This window comes from Tamandua tetradactyla, chromosome 7 (genome assembly GCF_023851605.1).
Source record: "Tamandua tetradactyla isolate mTamTet1 chromosome 7, mTamTet1.pri, whole genome shotgun sequence".
NCBI lineage: Eukaryota > Metazoa > Chordata > Mammalia > Pilosa > Myrmecophagidae > Tamandua > Tamandua tetradactyla.
Genome location: NC_135333.1, coordinates 94,550,541 through 94,566,158, shown reverse-complemented (window position 1 = coordinate 94,566,158; position 15,618 = coordinate 94,550,541). Strand labels below are relative to the sequence as shown.

Genomic DNA, 15,618 nt, shown 5'->3' with positions numbered 1-15,618 from the left:
ATAGGCTGATGTGAAGGAGGATAGGTGCCCTTTAGTGCCCATTCAGCCACTTCTGGCTGAAGATTGGGAGGCTCAGCTTGCAACTGAAGACCGGTCTGTAGCTCCCACTGCTCCGGGTACTGATAAGTAAGTACAGACTTCTGTTTGGGCTTTAGCTGTTCTTTTGCAGGCTCATAAGTAGAAAACTGAAATGAGGCTGACAGAAAATAAGCATTAGTTTCAATTTTTTTAAAAAAATCAATTTACCATGGTCATTAAGAGCCAAAACACACACATGCACGTGTGTACATACACACGCACAGATTAAATGAGTTAAAAAATAAAATGCTAAAAACAGTTCTTAGCACATAGTAAGAACTATGTATTTGTTTGGTAGTGTGTGTGGAGCTGCAGAGACTTTGAGCTAACTTTTATGTCTAATATTAAATGTATTAGGAGCTTTTTAACTCAGGAAAGCATGAATTTCTTTGAAGACTGCATAAAACTGAATGAAATTGAAAATAATGATTAAGCTGCCTCTTCTTCCCTTAATAGGTTAAGATCTTTCTTCCATTTCTCATAACTTAAATGACTGTTTTAGTTGCCTTCAGTAAAATAGGAACTGAATTTTGGCCGATTACTAGAAACCCAGGAGTTAGTCATTGATCTCACTGATGACTTTGACAGAGGTAACTTAAACTTGAGATCCCAGGCTTGGTTTCCCCTAAAGTTTAAAGCTCAAGTGTACTTATTTTGTTGAAGAAATTATTTGGAGCTTATTTTCACTAGAAAGTTTTCATCTTGTATGAATGTGGCTTGAACTTGACAAATTTCCTCCTTCAGTGAAGTTGCTTTTACAGGGCATGACGGTGTGTTATATTTTAAAAATCCAGTAATTGCTCAGTTCCGACACACTGAATTGTGGTTTATTTTGATTTTCAGGTCTTCAGCAATGTTACCTTAACCTGAGAGGTTTAGACTATTTGGGGATCATAAATCCTACTGAGAATAAAAAAAAAATGTCTTGAACCTTCTTTCTAGAAAAATGTATGCACATGCAAAATGTATACAATTTCAGGCTTTTCACAGATATCCTGCAATTTACCCATATATTATTATTTTTTTATGTTTCTCCTCAGATGCATTACTAGTATAATTCTACTCTGTATTCAGATCCCTTTAAAACGGAATTAAGTTATTATGTTGTTTAGTTTTCCACAATGCAGAGATCTACAATTGATCCTCTATTTGTAGACAATAATAGAATAAAGGACAGATGTACTAATGGGTGGCAGTAGGTAAAATTCAAAGTAGTAGCTATTAATATTGCAAATATGGCTATATCTGTTTTTAATCTCTTTACTTTTAAGAATGTAATACAAGGGCGGGCCGCGGTGGCTCAGCGGGCAAAGTGCTTGCCTGCTATGCCGGAGGACCTCGGTTCGATTCCCGGCCCCAGCCCATGTAACAAAAACGGAGAAACAAAATACAATAAAACAAGAAAATGTTTAAAAGATGTTTCCCTTTCTTCCTCCCTTCCTTCCTTCTATCCTTCCTTCCTTCTCTCTGTCTTTAAAAAAAAAAAAAAAAAAAAAAAAAAAAAGAATGTAATACAAGAGATTCTTAATAAGATGCATATAATATTGTATTGGGCATTTTTTGTAGGGTGTTTTCTTGTGTGATGGTTGTTGCATTCTTTTTTGGAACTTGGAATGCCCCAGTGAAATACTAAAGTGAAATTGTGGTCCTAAAGCTGCACATCTTGGGATTCTTGACCTATTATTTCCTTAAAGAAATAATGGGTTCATCTAACCTTCGAATGGACAAGGTTATAAAATTTTCTGTAACTCTTTTCTGCTCTGATGTCAGACACCCAGTTATTTTATAGGCTGCTGTTACCATTTTTATATCTCTAGTCCATAGCTTTCTTCTGAAATCCACACTTAAATATTAACTGCTTTCTTTTTTTTTCCATCTACCCAATTTATTTTATCCCTTATCCCCCCTATTATTTATTTTTTTATCCTTATTTTTTTACTCATCTGTCCATACCCTGGATAAAAGGAACTTCAGACACAAGGTTTTCACAATCACACATTCATATTGTAAAAGTTATGTCCTTATACAATAGTCTTCAAGAATCAAGGCTACTAGAACACAGTTTCAGTTCAGCAGTTTCGTATACTTCCCTTCAGCTACTCCAATACACCATAAATTAAAAAGGGATATCTATATACTGCATAAGAATAACCTACAGGATAACCTCTTGACTCTGTTTGAAATCTCTCAGCCACTGAAACTTTATGTAGTCTCATTTCTCTCTTCTCCCTTTTGGTCAAGAAGGCTTTCCCAATCCCTTGATGTCAGGTCTCCGCATATCCCGGGATTTCTGTCCCATATTGCCAGGGAGATTTACACCCCTGAGAGTCATGTCCTACTTAGAGGGAAGGGCAATGAGTTCACTTGCCTTGTTGGCTGAGAGAGAGAGAGAGATATACCGCATTGAGCAAGGTTCTCTGGAGGTGGCTCTTAGACATAATTTTAATTAGGTTTAACTTCTCCTTTGTAGAAATAAGTTTCACAGGGGCGAACCCCAAAATTGAGGGCGGGGTCCATTGGTCTAGTTGTCCCTGCTGCTTGCAAGCCTATCAGAAATTCTCCAAATGGGGAAGTTGAATATTTCCTCTTTTCTCCCCATTCTCCTAAGGAGACTTTGCAAATACTACTTTATTCATTGTTCAGATCACTCTGGGATATATCCAGGCATCGCACTACCTGGAAACCCAACCAAATCTCACGCCTATTCACAATTCCATGTACTTGTGGTGTTCAGCTAAATTGACCATACAATTAAATTAGGTAATGCACTATCCCAAATATAAATTTTGCACCAAATAAACATTTCTCCCTTTGGGCTCAGACAGAAGTTGAAGTTTAAAATATCGACAGTAGTATTTTTTACCCTGAATTCTAATCTACCTTAGTCCTATCAGATCATCTTTCTTCATATGTCTAGTTGAAGTCTGATCCCCTTTTCAGCTTTTTAAACAGTTCCTGTATGGGGTACTTTTGACTTTCATAGCTTCAGAGCTCTAACTTTGAGTTTTAGATGTCATACCTGAAGTTTCAGGTTAAATACAAACAGCTCAGTATCTCAGAATGTAGAAACAACAGTTACAACTCCTGAATATGTGTGACTGCTGTAAGAGCTTACAATCTTGGACCCTTTACAGTAGGCCCCAATCTGATAACCCATGCTCCTGACTTCATTTCACCAAGTTTTATGTTATAGTTAGTCCATGTGAGTGAGGCATGATAATATTTGTCTTTTTGTTTCTGAGTCCTTAAGGTTCATTCATATAGTTGCATGCCTCACATTTCATTCCTTCTTGTGACTGCTCAGTAGTCCGTTGTATCTATCCATCATAGATAATGATTTGACTAATAATTGCAGTAGAGTTTTCTGTATTTCTGAATTTGATGTTTTATGAACAGAAGGGCAAGAATATCATTCTGTAAAGGGGTTAGGAAGACATTGTCTGCATTTTAGAACTTCATCTACTCTTTGAGACCAAAGGAAGAAAGGTTTATTTTGTCCAGAACCTTAATTTCCCATAGCACATAATCTAACTCACCTGTCTGGACAAGATCATTTAAACAGTCCAAACACAGGGAACCCAGAATAAGAATGAGGGCCTTTAATCCTCTATAGCTTAATATAATATCTAGATACATCACAGAGTATATTAATCATATAATCAGAAGCTATTGACAAAGTACTTTGAGCGATGGGAGAAAAATATGGAACTATTAAACTTTGCCTCAGGGGAAATCCCTATTACTGTGTCAAACATTAGGGACACCCAAATCAATAGACCAAACCCTTGATCTTGAGGCTTGCTCTTGTGAAGTTTGTATATGTAGCAGAGAACCTTAGCCTACTCATAGGTATACCTAAGAGTTACTTCCAGAGGACTTCTTTCATTGCTCGGATGTGGCTTCACTCTCTCTAAGCCCAACTCTGCAAGTGAAATCATTGCCCTCCCCCTATATCGGACATAACATCCAAGGGTGAAAGTCTCCCTGGTGGTGTGGGAGATAACTCTCAGGGATGAACCTGACCCTGGCACCATGCCATCCTAATCAAAACGGGTAAAAGAAGTGTAACGAATAAGATATCAGTGGCTGAGAGAGTTCAAATAGAGTCGAGATACTATGCTGGAGGTCACTCTTATGCATGCTCTAGTTACACATTGCTACCTATCATAACATGGCAAACCACAACCACAACCATTCCTGCTAATCCTAAAGAACACCTAGGGCATTATATAAGGTTCTACAAAGGTTCCATGCACTAGTGTAACTTTCCAGAAACCTACAACCTCCAGATGGATCCCATCCCATATTACTAACAGCCCCTTCCAACATGAAAAAGTTAGTATGGGCATAGCTCAAATGCCCCTAAAGGGTGGGAGGAAGATCAAAGGTGATGGTGGAGTTATGCAGAGAATTTAGGGTTTAACAAAAGAGTGTGATTGTGAAATCTTAGTCTCCAGTATCTTGGAGAAGTTAGAAGTAAAAACTTAAATTCCAGAATTGTAACCCATACCAAACTCTAAAATCTGGTCTACAACTAATTGTTGTGCTGTACTTTGAAATTTATTGCTTTTTTTGTATATATGAGTTGTTTTTTTTTTTCACTAAAATTAAAAATATGCATTTCTTTTAGCTCCAGTGTTTTGGAGGAGCTAGAAGGGAAAATCTGAAATAGTGGAATGGTAATCCATAAGAAACTCTGAATTCCGTTCTGCAACTACTTGTTGAAGTATACATTGAAAATCATTGCTTTTTCTTTCTTATCTTTGTATATATGTTATATTTAACAATAAAAACATTTTAAAAAAAGAAGAATATCATTCTAGATAGACTGAAAAGCAATAATACTTATATCTTGACTATTGTCAGATAGTTTTATTTTTTAATGTTAACATATAGGCAGTAAACAAAGTTTCACTAATTTATACTTGCATTCTCTCTTAACACAGTCAGAATGAATACTACTTTAAAACATATAAACAACAAAAAAAAACAGGTAAAATTCCCAGAAAGGGATAGAGAAACATCCAGAAGGCAGAGGATTAACATTATATCATGATGGTGATAAAGAACACAAACAAAAATCGAATCAGGATTAAAACCTAGCTTTTCTTTTTTAATAGAACCAGCATAATGTCAATGATAGCTGACTGAATTTGGAGGTTATGTGTTTAGAAAAGCTGACAGTCCTGTCATGGTATTAGAATTGTGGCTTTGCTAGTAGCTTAGTAGCTGGTACATGGCTTTTTTATGAAAGATAGAGAGCATCCTTTAAAAAGGAGCAAATTCTATTCTATATTGAAGAGTCTTCCTTTGAACTATATTTGAACACAATACTAGGTAAAGTGTAAAGTTACAAAAAAATAGGAAAGACAATTTAGTCAAAGGTTGGTAATATAATGAGATAGTCAAAACTATGACAAATTAAAATTCAGGTTAACAGAACATCTGAAATCCGACAAGCAAAAGAAAATATAGGGAAAAGAATGAAAAAATCTGAGCAGGGACTCAGGGAATTGAATTACAATATGAAGTGCATGAATATACGTGTTGTGGGTGTCCCAGAAGGAGAAGAGAAGGGAAGAGGAGGAGACAAACTAATGGAGGAAATTATCACTGAAAATTTCCCAACTCTTATGAAAGACTTAAAATTAAAGATCCATGAAGTACAGTGTACCCTAAAGAGAATAGACCAAATAGACATACTCCAAGACACTTACTAATCAGAATGTCAGAGGTCAAAGAGAAAGAGACAATCTTGAAAGCAGCAAGAGAAAAGCAATCCGTCACATACAAAGAAAACCTAATAAGACGATGTGTAGATTTCTCAGCAGAAACCATGGAGGCAAGAAGATAGTGGGATAATATATCTAAATTACTAAAAGAGAAAAACTGCCAACCAAGAATTCTGTATCCATCAAAATTGTCCTTCAAAAATGAGGGAGAAATTAAAATAGTTTCAGACAAAAAAATCACTGAGAGAATTTGTGACCAAGAGACTGGCTCTGCAAGAAATACTAAAGGGAGCACTAGAGACAGAAACAAAAAGACAGGAGAGAGAGGTGTGGAGAAGAGTGTAGAAATGAAGACTCTGAGTAAAGGGTAAAAAGAAGAAAAATTAAATATGACATAAAATCCAAATGGTAATGGATTAAACTCACCTATCAAAAGACATACACTGGCAGAACTGATTAAAAAAAACAGGACCCATCTATATGCTGTCTACAGAAAACACATCTTAGACCCAAGGATAAACATAGGTTATAAAAATAGGTTGAAAGTGAAAGGTTGAGAAAAGATATTTCATGCAAATAACAATCAGAAAAGAGCAAGAGTAGCTATACTAATGTCCAACAAATTAGACTTCATATGTAAAATGGTTAAAAGAGACAAAGAAGGATACTATGTATTAATAAAAGGAACAGTTCAACCAGAAGACATAGCAATCATAAGTATTTATGCACCCAGCCAGAATGCTCCCAAAATACATGAGGCAAACACTGAAAAGAGAAATAGGCACATCTTCCATAATAGTTGGAGACTTCAATTCCCCACTCTCATCAATGGATAGAACATCTAGACAGAGGATCAATACAGAAACAGAGAATTTGAATACTACAATAAGTGAGCTACACTTAACGGATGTTTATAGAACATTACACCCCACAACACTCACAACAACACCTTTTTCTCAGGGATCATTCTCAAGGATAGACCATATGCTGGGTCACCAAGCAAGTCTCAGTAAATTTAAAAAGATTGAAATCATGCAAAACACTTTCTTTGCCAGAAAATTCCCAAATATATGGAGGTTCAACAAGACACCCTTAAACAACCAGTGGGTCAAGGAAGAAATTGCAAGAGAAATCAGTAAATATCTTGAAGCAAATGAAAATGAAAACACATCAGAACTTATGGGATGCAGCAAAGGCAGTGCTTAGAGGGAAATTTATTGCCCTAAATACCTATATCAAAAAGAGGAAAGAGCAAAAATCAAGGAATTAACTGTCCACTTGGAAGAACTAGAGAAAGAACAACAGACTAACCCCAAAGCAAGCAAAAGGGAAGAAATAATGAAGATTAGAGCAGAAATAAATGCACTTGAGAGCATGAAAACAATTCAGACAATCAACAAAACCAGAAGTTGGTTCTGTGAGAAAATCAGTAAGATTGATGGACCCTTAGCAATATTGACAAAAAGAAGAGAGAAGATGGAAATAAATAAAATCAGAAATGGAAGAGGAGACATAACCACTAACCCCACAGAAATAAAGGAAGTAATGAGAGGATACTATGAACAACTTTATGCTAATAAATATGACAATGTAGAAATGGACAACTTTCCAGAAAGGCATGAACAGCCAACTTTGACTTGAGAAGAAATAGACGACCTTAACAAACCAATCACAAGTAAAGAAATTGAATCAGTCATTAAGAAGTTCGCCAAAAAGAAAACTACAGGACCAGGTGGCTTCACATGGAAATTCTACCAAACATTCCAGGAAAAATTAGTACCAATACTGCTCAAATTCTTCAAAAAAAATGGAAGAGGAGGAAAACTTACCTAACTCATTCTACGAAGCCAACATCACCCTCATACCAAAGCCAGACAAAGATATTGCAAAAAAAGAAAACTACAGACCGATCTCTGTAGTGAATATACATGCAAAAATCCTCAACAAAATTCTAGCAAATCAAATCCAGCAACACATTAAAAGAATTATATATCATGACCAAGTAGGATTCATCCCAGGTATGCAAAGGGTGGTTCAACATAAGAAAATCAATTAATGTAATACACCATATCAACAAATCAAAGCAGAAAAACCACATGATCATCTCAATTGATGCAAAAAAGGCATTTGACAAAATTCAGCATGCTTTCCTGTTGAAAACACTTCAAAGGATAGGAATAGAAGGGAACTTCCTCAGAATGATAAAGGGAATATATCAACAGCCCATAGCTAACATCATCCTCAATGGGGAAAAACTGCAACTTTCTCCATAAGATCAGAAACAAGACAAGGATGTCCAGTATCACCATTGTTACTCAACGTTGTGTTCAAATTTCTAGCCAGAGCAATTAGCTAAGAAAGAAATACAAGGCATCATATTTGGAAAGGAAGAAGTAAAACTCTCACTGTTTGCAGATATTTGTCAAAAAACCTGAAAAATCCACAGCAGAACTGCTAGAGCTAATAAATGAGTACAGCAAAGTGGCAGGTTACAAGATTAACACTCAAAAATCTGTCGTGTTTCTGTACACTAGTAATGAACAGTCTGAGGGGGAAATCAGGGAAAGAATTCCATTTACAATTGCAATGAAAAGAATAAAATATTTAGGAATAAATTTAACTAAAGATATGAAAGACGTATACAAAGAAAACTACAAGAAATTGTTAAAAGAAATCACAGAAGACCTAAATAGATGGAAGGGCATACTGTGTTCATGGATTGGAAGACTAAATATAGTTGAGATGTCAATTCTACCTAAATTGATTTACAGATTGAATACAATAACAATTAAAATCCCAACCACTTACTTTTCAGAAATAGAAAAACCAATAACCAAATTCATCTGGAAGGGCAGGGTGCCTTGAATAGTAAAAGTATCCTGAGAAAAAAAATGAAATTGGAGAACTAAATATAGTTAAGATGTCAATTCTACCTAAATTAATTTACAGATTCAATGCAATACCAATTAAAATCCCAACAACTTACTTTTCAGAAATAGAAAAACCAATAACCAAATTCATCTGGAAGGGCAGGGTGCCCTGAATAGCTAAAAGTATCGTGAGAAAAAAAATGAAAGCGGAGGTCTCATGGCCACCTGACTTTAAGGCGTATTATGAAGCTACAGTGGTCAAAACAGCATGGTACTGGCATGAAGGATAGGTCAAGCCTACTTAAAATTAGGCCTACGAGTCACCCCCAAGAGAACCTCTTTTGTTGCTCAGATGTGGCCTCTCTCTCCAGCGAACACAGCAAGCGAACTCACCACCCTCCCCCTGTCTATGTGGGACATGACTCCCAGGGGTGTGGACCTTCCTGGCAATGTGGGACAGAAATCCTAGAATGAGCTGAGATTCAGCATCAAGAGAATGAGAAAACCTTCTCGACCAAAAGGGGCAAGAGAGAAATGAGACAAAATAAAGTGTCAGTGGCTGAGAGATTCCAAACAGAGTTGAGAGGTTATCCTGGAGGTTATTCTTACACATTTAATAGATATCACCTTGTTAGTCAAGATGTAATGGAAAGGCTGCAGGGAACTGCCTGAAATGTAGAGCTGTGTTCCAGTAGCCATGTTTCTTTTTTTTTATTATTTTTTATTAATTAAAAATTAACAAACAAAACATTAACATATCATTCCATTCTACATATACAATCAGTAATTCTTAATATCATGACATAGTTGCATATTCATCATTTCTTAGAACATTTGCATCGATTCAGAAAAAGAATTAAAGACAACAGAAAAAGAAATAAAACGATAATAGAGAAAAAAAAAGATTATACATGCCATACCCCTTACCCCTCGCTTTCATTTACCACTAGCATTTCCAACTAAATTTATTTTAACATTTGTTCCCCCCTATTATTTATTTTTATTCCATGTTTTTTCTTCTGTTGATATAGTAGCTAAAAGGAACATCAGACACAAGGTTTTCACATTTACAGAGTCTCATTGTGAAAGCTATATCATTGTTCAATCATCATCTAGAAACATGGAGTAGCCATGTTTCTTGAAGATGATTGTCTCATGATATAGCTTTCACAGTGTGACTGTGATTGTGAAAACCTTGTGTCTGATGCTCCTTTTATCTACCTTTTCGACAGACGAGTAAAACATGAAATAAAAATAAATAGTAGGGGAAACAAATGTTAAAATAAATTTAGTTTGAAATGCTGGTGATCAATGAAAGGGAGTGTAAGGGGTTTGGTATGTTGAATTTTTTTGTTTTCTTTTTATTTCTTTTTCTGAATAGATGCAAATGTTCTAAGAAATGATCATGATGATGATTATGCAACTATGTCATGATATTATGAATTACTGATTATATATGTAGAATGGGATGATCAAAAGTTAAGAATGTTTGCATTGGTTTGTTATTTTTAAAAAAAATTAAAAATTAATAGAAAAAAATTCAGGTTAATGCAGAAACACAAATAGGTAATTGTTACAGAGGGTAAGGGCTCTACTTTACAGTCCTTCAGTAACCCACGCTTCTTACATTGTGTGACTATCTCATCTTCTAAGACTTCATCTGCATTTGTATTCAGCCGGTGGATGGCAGAAGACACCTGATGTGTCTCAACTAAGAGGTGACACATATCACTTCTGTACACATTTCTTTACCAAGAACTAGTCATATGGCCCCTTCCAAGATGCAGGGGGGCTGGAACAGAGAGGAGAACATTGATATCAGTGAGCACCCACAGTCTGTTACAGATACAGAACCAGTGGTACTTAGAAGATAGGAATGGTTTGGAAAAGTTTCAGTGCCATGTATAAAAGAGGATAAGATGCACTGGTGATAGGAAATATGGTTACCTGGATTGTGTACCTAATGCTGTCCATTTCTCTTATCTTTCCAGCAAAAGCTCTTCAAAAGAGTTTTGCCTCTTCTTCCTCTCCATTTTCTCTTGGGACAACTCCAATCACACTTTCATCCATGCCACTTTTGCCAATGTCACTCGTGACTTCTGTATTGCCAAGTCCTTCTCCCTTTTTTTCCCCCTCATTTTATTTTTTGGTTTTTTTATTCTTTATTAGAGATGGGGTTTGCAGAACAATCATGCATAAGGTATAGGATTCTCATATACGACTCCACTACTCCCTTGCATAGGCAGAATGTTTGTCACAATTGATATAGCACATTTTTATAATTGTACTATTAACTGTTAACTGTTATTTAGCTATAAACATGGTTTAACTTAGAGTTCACAGTATAGTGTAACACATGGTTTTTTTTTACATTTTATTCTGTTACCAAATATACAATCTAACATTTCCTTATTTAATCATATTCAGATATCTATTTCAATGCTGTTAATTATGTTCACAATGTTGTACTACCATCACCCTCATGTCAAAGCCAGATAAAGATACCACAAGTAAACTATAGACCAATGTCTTTTATGAATATAGATATAAAAATCTTTGACAAAATACTAGCAAACTGAATCCAATAGCATATTAAGAGAATTATATTCCATGATCAGTTGGTGTTTAATCCTGGTATTCAAGCTTGGTTCAACATAAGAAAAATTAATTAATACACCACATTAACACAATGAAGAAAAAAAAAAACATTGTCATCTCAGTTGATGCAGAAAAGGCATTTGACAAAATCCAGCAACTCTACTTGATAAAAACACTTAGAACAAGGAATAGAAGGAAACTTCCTCCACATGATAAACAGCATATATGAAAAGCCCACAGCTAACATTCTATTTAGTGGTAAAAGACTGAAAGCTTTCCCTCTAAGATCAGAAACTAAGATCAGGAACAAGGATACTGATCTAAGGATGCCCACTGCCAACACTGTTATACAACATTGTACTGGAAGTTCTTGCCAGAGCGGTTTGGCTAGAAAAATAAATAAAAGGCATCTACATTGGAAAGGAAGAAGTAAAACTGTCACTGTTTGCAAATGACATGATCCTACATACAGAAAATCATGAAAAATTAATGACTAAGCTACTAGAGCTGATGAATGAATTCTTTCAATGCTTTAAGAGCTCCGTCTAGAGTCCTTAACCTAGACCTAAAAACTCCAGTTAATCCAAGGCCAGATTACATTTCTACTCTAATTTCCCAGTCCTATACTTTGTATACATTTGTTATTCTAATTGGTCTAGAGCCCTTTAGTTATTCATGATTCATTTTAAATGCAACCTCTTCCACAGAATGGGGGCTGAAAGCCACACAGATACAGAGTCTCTGGGTTATTGAACTGAGTTCCAGCTCAAGTGCAAAAAGTCTCTTATAGAAATGCTTTCACAGAATCCACTTCTAACTTCTGGCCTCTCATGCTCCTGGATTTTACACCAAGGAAGATTGAAGAAGATCTGGAATACTCTTAGCATTTTGCTTATTCCTGTTATTTGGCAAAAACTCAAACTTGTTATATGTGCAGGCTCTAGACAATAAAGCAGGACTGATTGACTGACTCCTTTCCAAAGAATATTTTGCATTTTGGAGCAGTGCCAAGGCTACTATTTCACATAAGTGGAATCATATAATATCTTTGCCTTTGTTTCTAATTTATTTCACTCAACATGATGTCTTCACAGTTTATCCATGTAGTGTCCTTTTTAAGGCAGAATAATGTTCCATTTTATATATCACATTTTGTTTATCCATTCATCTGCTAATGGAAATTTGGCTGTTATGAATAACACTGCTATAAATATTGGTCTACATATACATTATTTTAAAAATATATTTGCTATAAAGTAGACTTTAAAACCCATATTTTATCTAATGGTGATTCACATTATATCTTTGAATGAAACAGATGCATTTATTTTACTGGAAACTCTCTGGATTATTTAAACTGTGGTGAATTGGCTTTGGTAACCTAGAGGCAAAGATAAGATAATGAACATCTAAATCTATTAAAATGATTTTTGCTTATATAAAATTCTCTGTAACCGAATGGAGTAAATTGACCTGCAATAGTGTTCATACTTGTTTTCCTGTTTGATTTTTCTCTCATAGAACCAGAAACAAGGACTATAAGAAATAATCTGAATTATTGACAGTTATGCCTATTGATAACCCTGAACACATTTAAGAGTTTATACTTAGTTAATGGATTACTTTGTGTCTAATTTTGGTAAGAGTGATGCTCAGTCAGTGTCAGTTGTAAAGTTCATGCTTGTTTTTCCAAATGGGGAGATTTTAGTATCATGATCTAATATGCTCTTTTTTACTATAAAGAAAAAGATACTTGTATTATGTATTAATGGGTGTTATTTCATATTAGTCCCAATGATAATAATAGTTTGCTTCCCAGAAGTGTGTTCTGTACTGCTGTATGTCTTCGGAGGAGTGCACTGACTGTGGACATACTGAATTTATGTTTGGAGTCTATTCAGAAGGTCTATATTAAGCCATCCATCCTTAATGTATATCCGTTCACCAGCCTGGCTGTCCCTAGAAATCCAGATAATTTCTAGGGGTTGCTGGATGATTTCGGGGTGACCTTGGGCATTTATAATGAATAAATTCCTCTGTTCCGGTTTAGGAGTTCTGTAGGCAATTTTCCCAGCCCCTTGTTTTTGTTCTTGTTGCTTTGGAATGGGGTGGGAGTTAGCATGCAAAGCTCCTCACAGCCTCCTTTGGGATACAGAACTTTCACAATATCGGTATCTATGTAGCTATAAAATACAAGTGTAGCCTTGTTATTGTCCTGGGATCATTCAAACCTTGGGGAGAAGAAAGATCCCTGGCTTGTTGTTACCTGTTTTAGTTTCATAAGCTGCTCAAGCAAATACCATGAAAAGGGATGGCTTAAACAGTGGGAATTTAATGGCTCAGGTTTTGAGGCCAGAAAAAAGCCCATATCAAGGCATCATTGGGTGATGCTTTCTCACAAAAGAGTGGTATTCTTGGTTCTTGACTCCTCTGTCATGTGGCAGCCTCTCCTGGCCTCACCCTTCTCTTTTAGTTCTGTTGATTTTCAACTTCTGATTGTTTGTCTCTCTTGTCTGAATTTTATTCTGCTTATAAAGGACTCCAGTAATAGGATTAAGACCCATCTTGATTGAGATGGGCTGCACCTTAATTGAAGTAGCCTCATCAGCAGATGATACTTACAGTGGGTTCCTACACATAAGAATAGATTAAGTTTAAGAACATGTTTTTTTGGGGATTGCATACAGCTCTAAACCATCTCAGTATTCTACATTATCATTATTTTAACCAATAAAGGAAAGTCTCTGATGTGTCTTTAAAGATGTAAGCATCTGAATAACCTATAAAAAGATATCCAGAGGTTATAACACCCTTTGAGTTGCTAAGTTACAAAGCTCTAATGTGAATTTAATTATAGACTGTGTCCTTACAGTAGTAAATGCTCCTCCAAGAGTTGGCACTTCCCAGTTAGTAGTGCTTAAGAAGAGAGTTCATTAAATGAGAGCTCAGTGCCGAGCAAATTCCAGCTTATTTGTGCATAGAGCACATTTACAAAAGGCAGATTACATATAAGATTGAATATAATAAATGCTTTTATCTTTAACTTAAACATTAGAATTTGTTTAATAGACTTTATTTTTTTAGAGCAGTTTTAGATTTATAGAAAAATTGAGATGAAAGTTAACTGTATACTCTACCCCCAACACACACACTGTTATTAACATATTAGTATGGTACATTCATTATAATTAATGGACCAATATTGATACATTATTAAAGTCCATAATTTATTTAGATTTTCTTAGTTTTTACCTAATGTCCTTTTTCTATCTAGGATCCTGTATTAGTCAGGGCTCTCTAGAGAAATAAAACCAACAGGAGAGATCTGTAAATATGAGATTTATAAAGGTGTCTCACACAACTGTGGGAATGGAAGAGTCCAGAATCCGTAAGGCAGACTGTGAGATTGGAGACTTTAATGAAGGGTCTGGAGGAACTCCACAGGGGATTTGGATTATCTTGTTGTGGGAGGCACATCTTTGTTGATCACAGATGTAATCAGCACAGGTGCAATCAGCTGGGTGATGATTTAATCAACCGGCCACAAAATATCCTTGCAGCAACGGTCAGGCCTGTTTACCTGACCAGACAACTGCACATAATCATTTGGCTAAGTTGACACCAGAACCTAACCATCACAGAGCCCATCCAGGATACTACAGTATATTTAGTTGTCATGTCTCCCTCTGCTTCTTTTGGCTCTCTCAGTCTGCCTGATTTTCCTTGTTTTTGATGACATTGGCAGTTTTGAGGATTACTGGTCAGGTATATTGTAGAATTCCCTTCTGTTGGAATTTGTCTCATTTTTTTCTCATGATTAGACAGGGATTATGGATTTTAAGAGGAAAATAACTAAGGAAAAGTACCATTTCCTTTACATCAGATCAAGGATACATACTGTGTATATGATTTAAGACTGTTAATGTGACCTTGATCACCTGGATTTGAGGTGTGGTTGTCAGGTTTCTCATCTGTAAAGTGAATCTGCCCCACCCCCATCTTTTTCAGTTGTGTACTCTGGAAAAAAGTCCCTATACACAGCCCACACCTGAAGAATAGGGAGTTACTTTTCACCTTCTTGAGGGTGGAGTATGTGCATAAATTATTTGGAATTTATATTTATGTATAATATAAGTTATCATTTGTAATTTATAAATTATATATGTATATTCCCACCAGTATGGGTTCGTGGATATTTATTTTATAGTTTGAAACATAACCCAGTACCACTTTTTAAAAAAGTGCCACAGTTTATCCATTTACCTGTTAAAGGATATCTTAGTTGTTTCCAATGTTTGAAAATTATGGATAAAGCTCCTATAAACATTCATGTGAAAGTT

At 35.6% G+C, this 15,618-nt stretch overlaps 1 protein-coding gene across 3 annotated transcripts in view; it reads left to right on the top strand.

Moving 5' to 3' along the window:
* The window catches only part of DENND5B (DENN domain containing 5B), a 269,467-nt gene that overhangs the window by 70,771 nt on the left and 183,078 nt on the right, over positions 1-15,618 (top strand). The window lies entirely within an intron of this gene.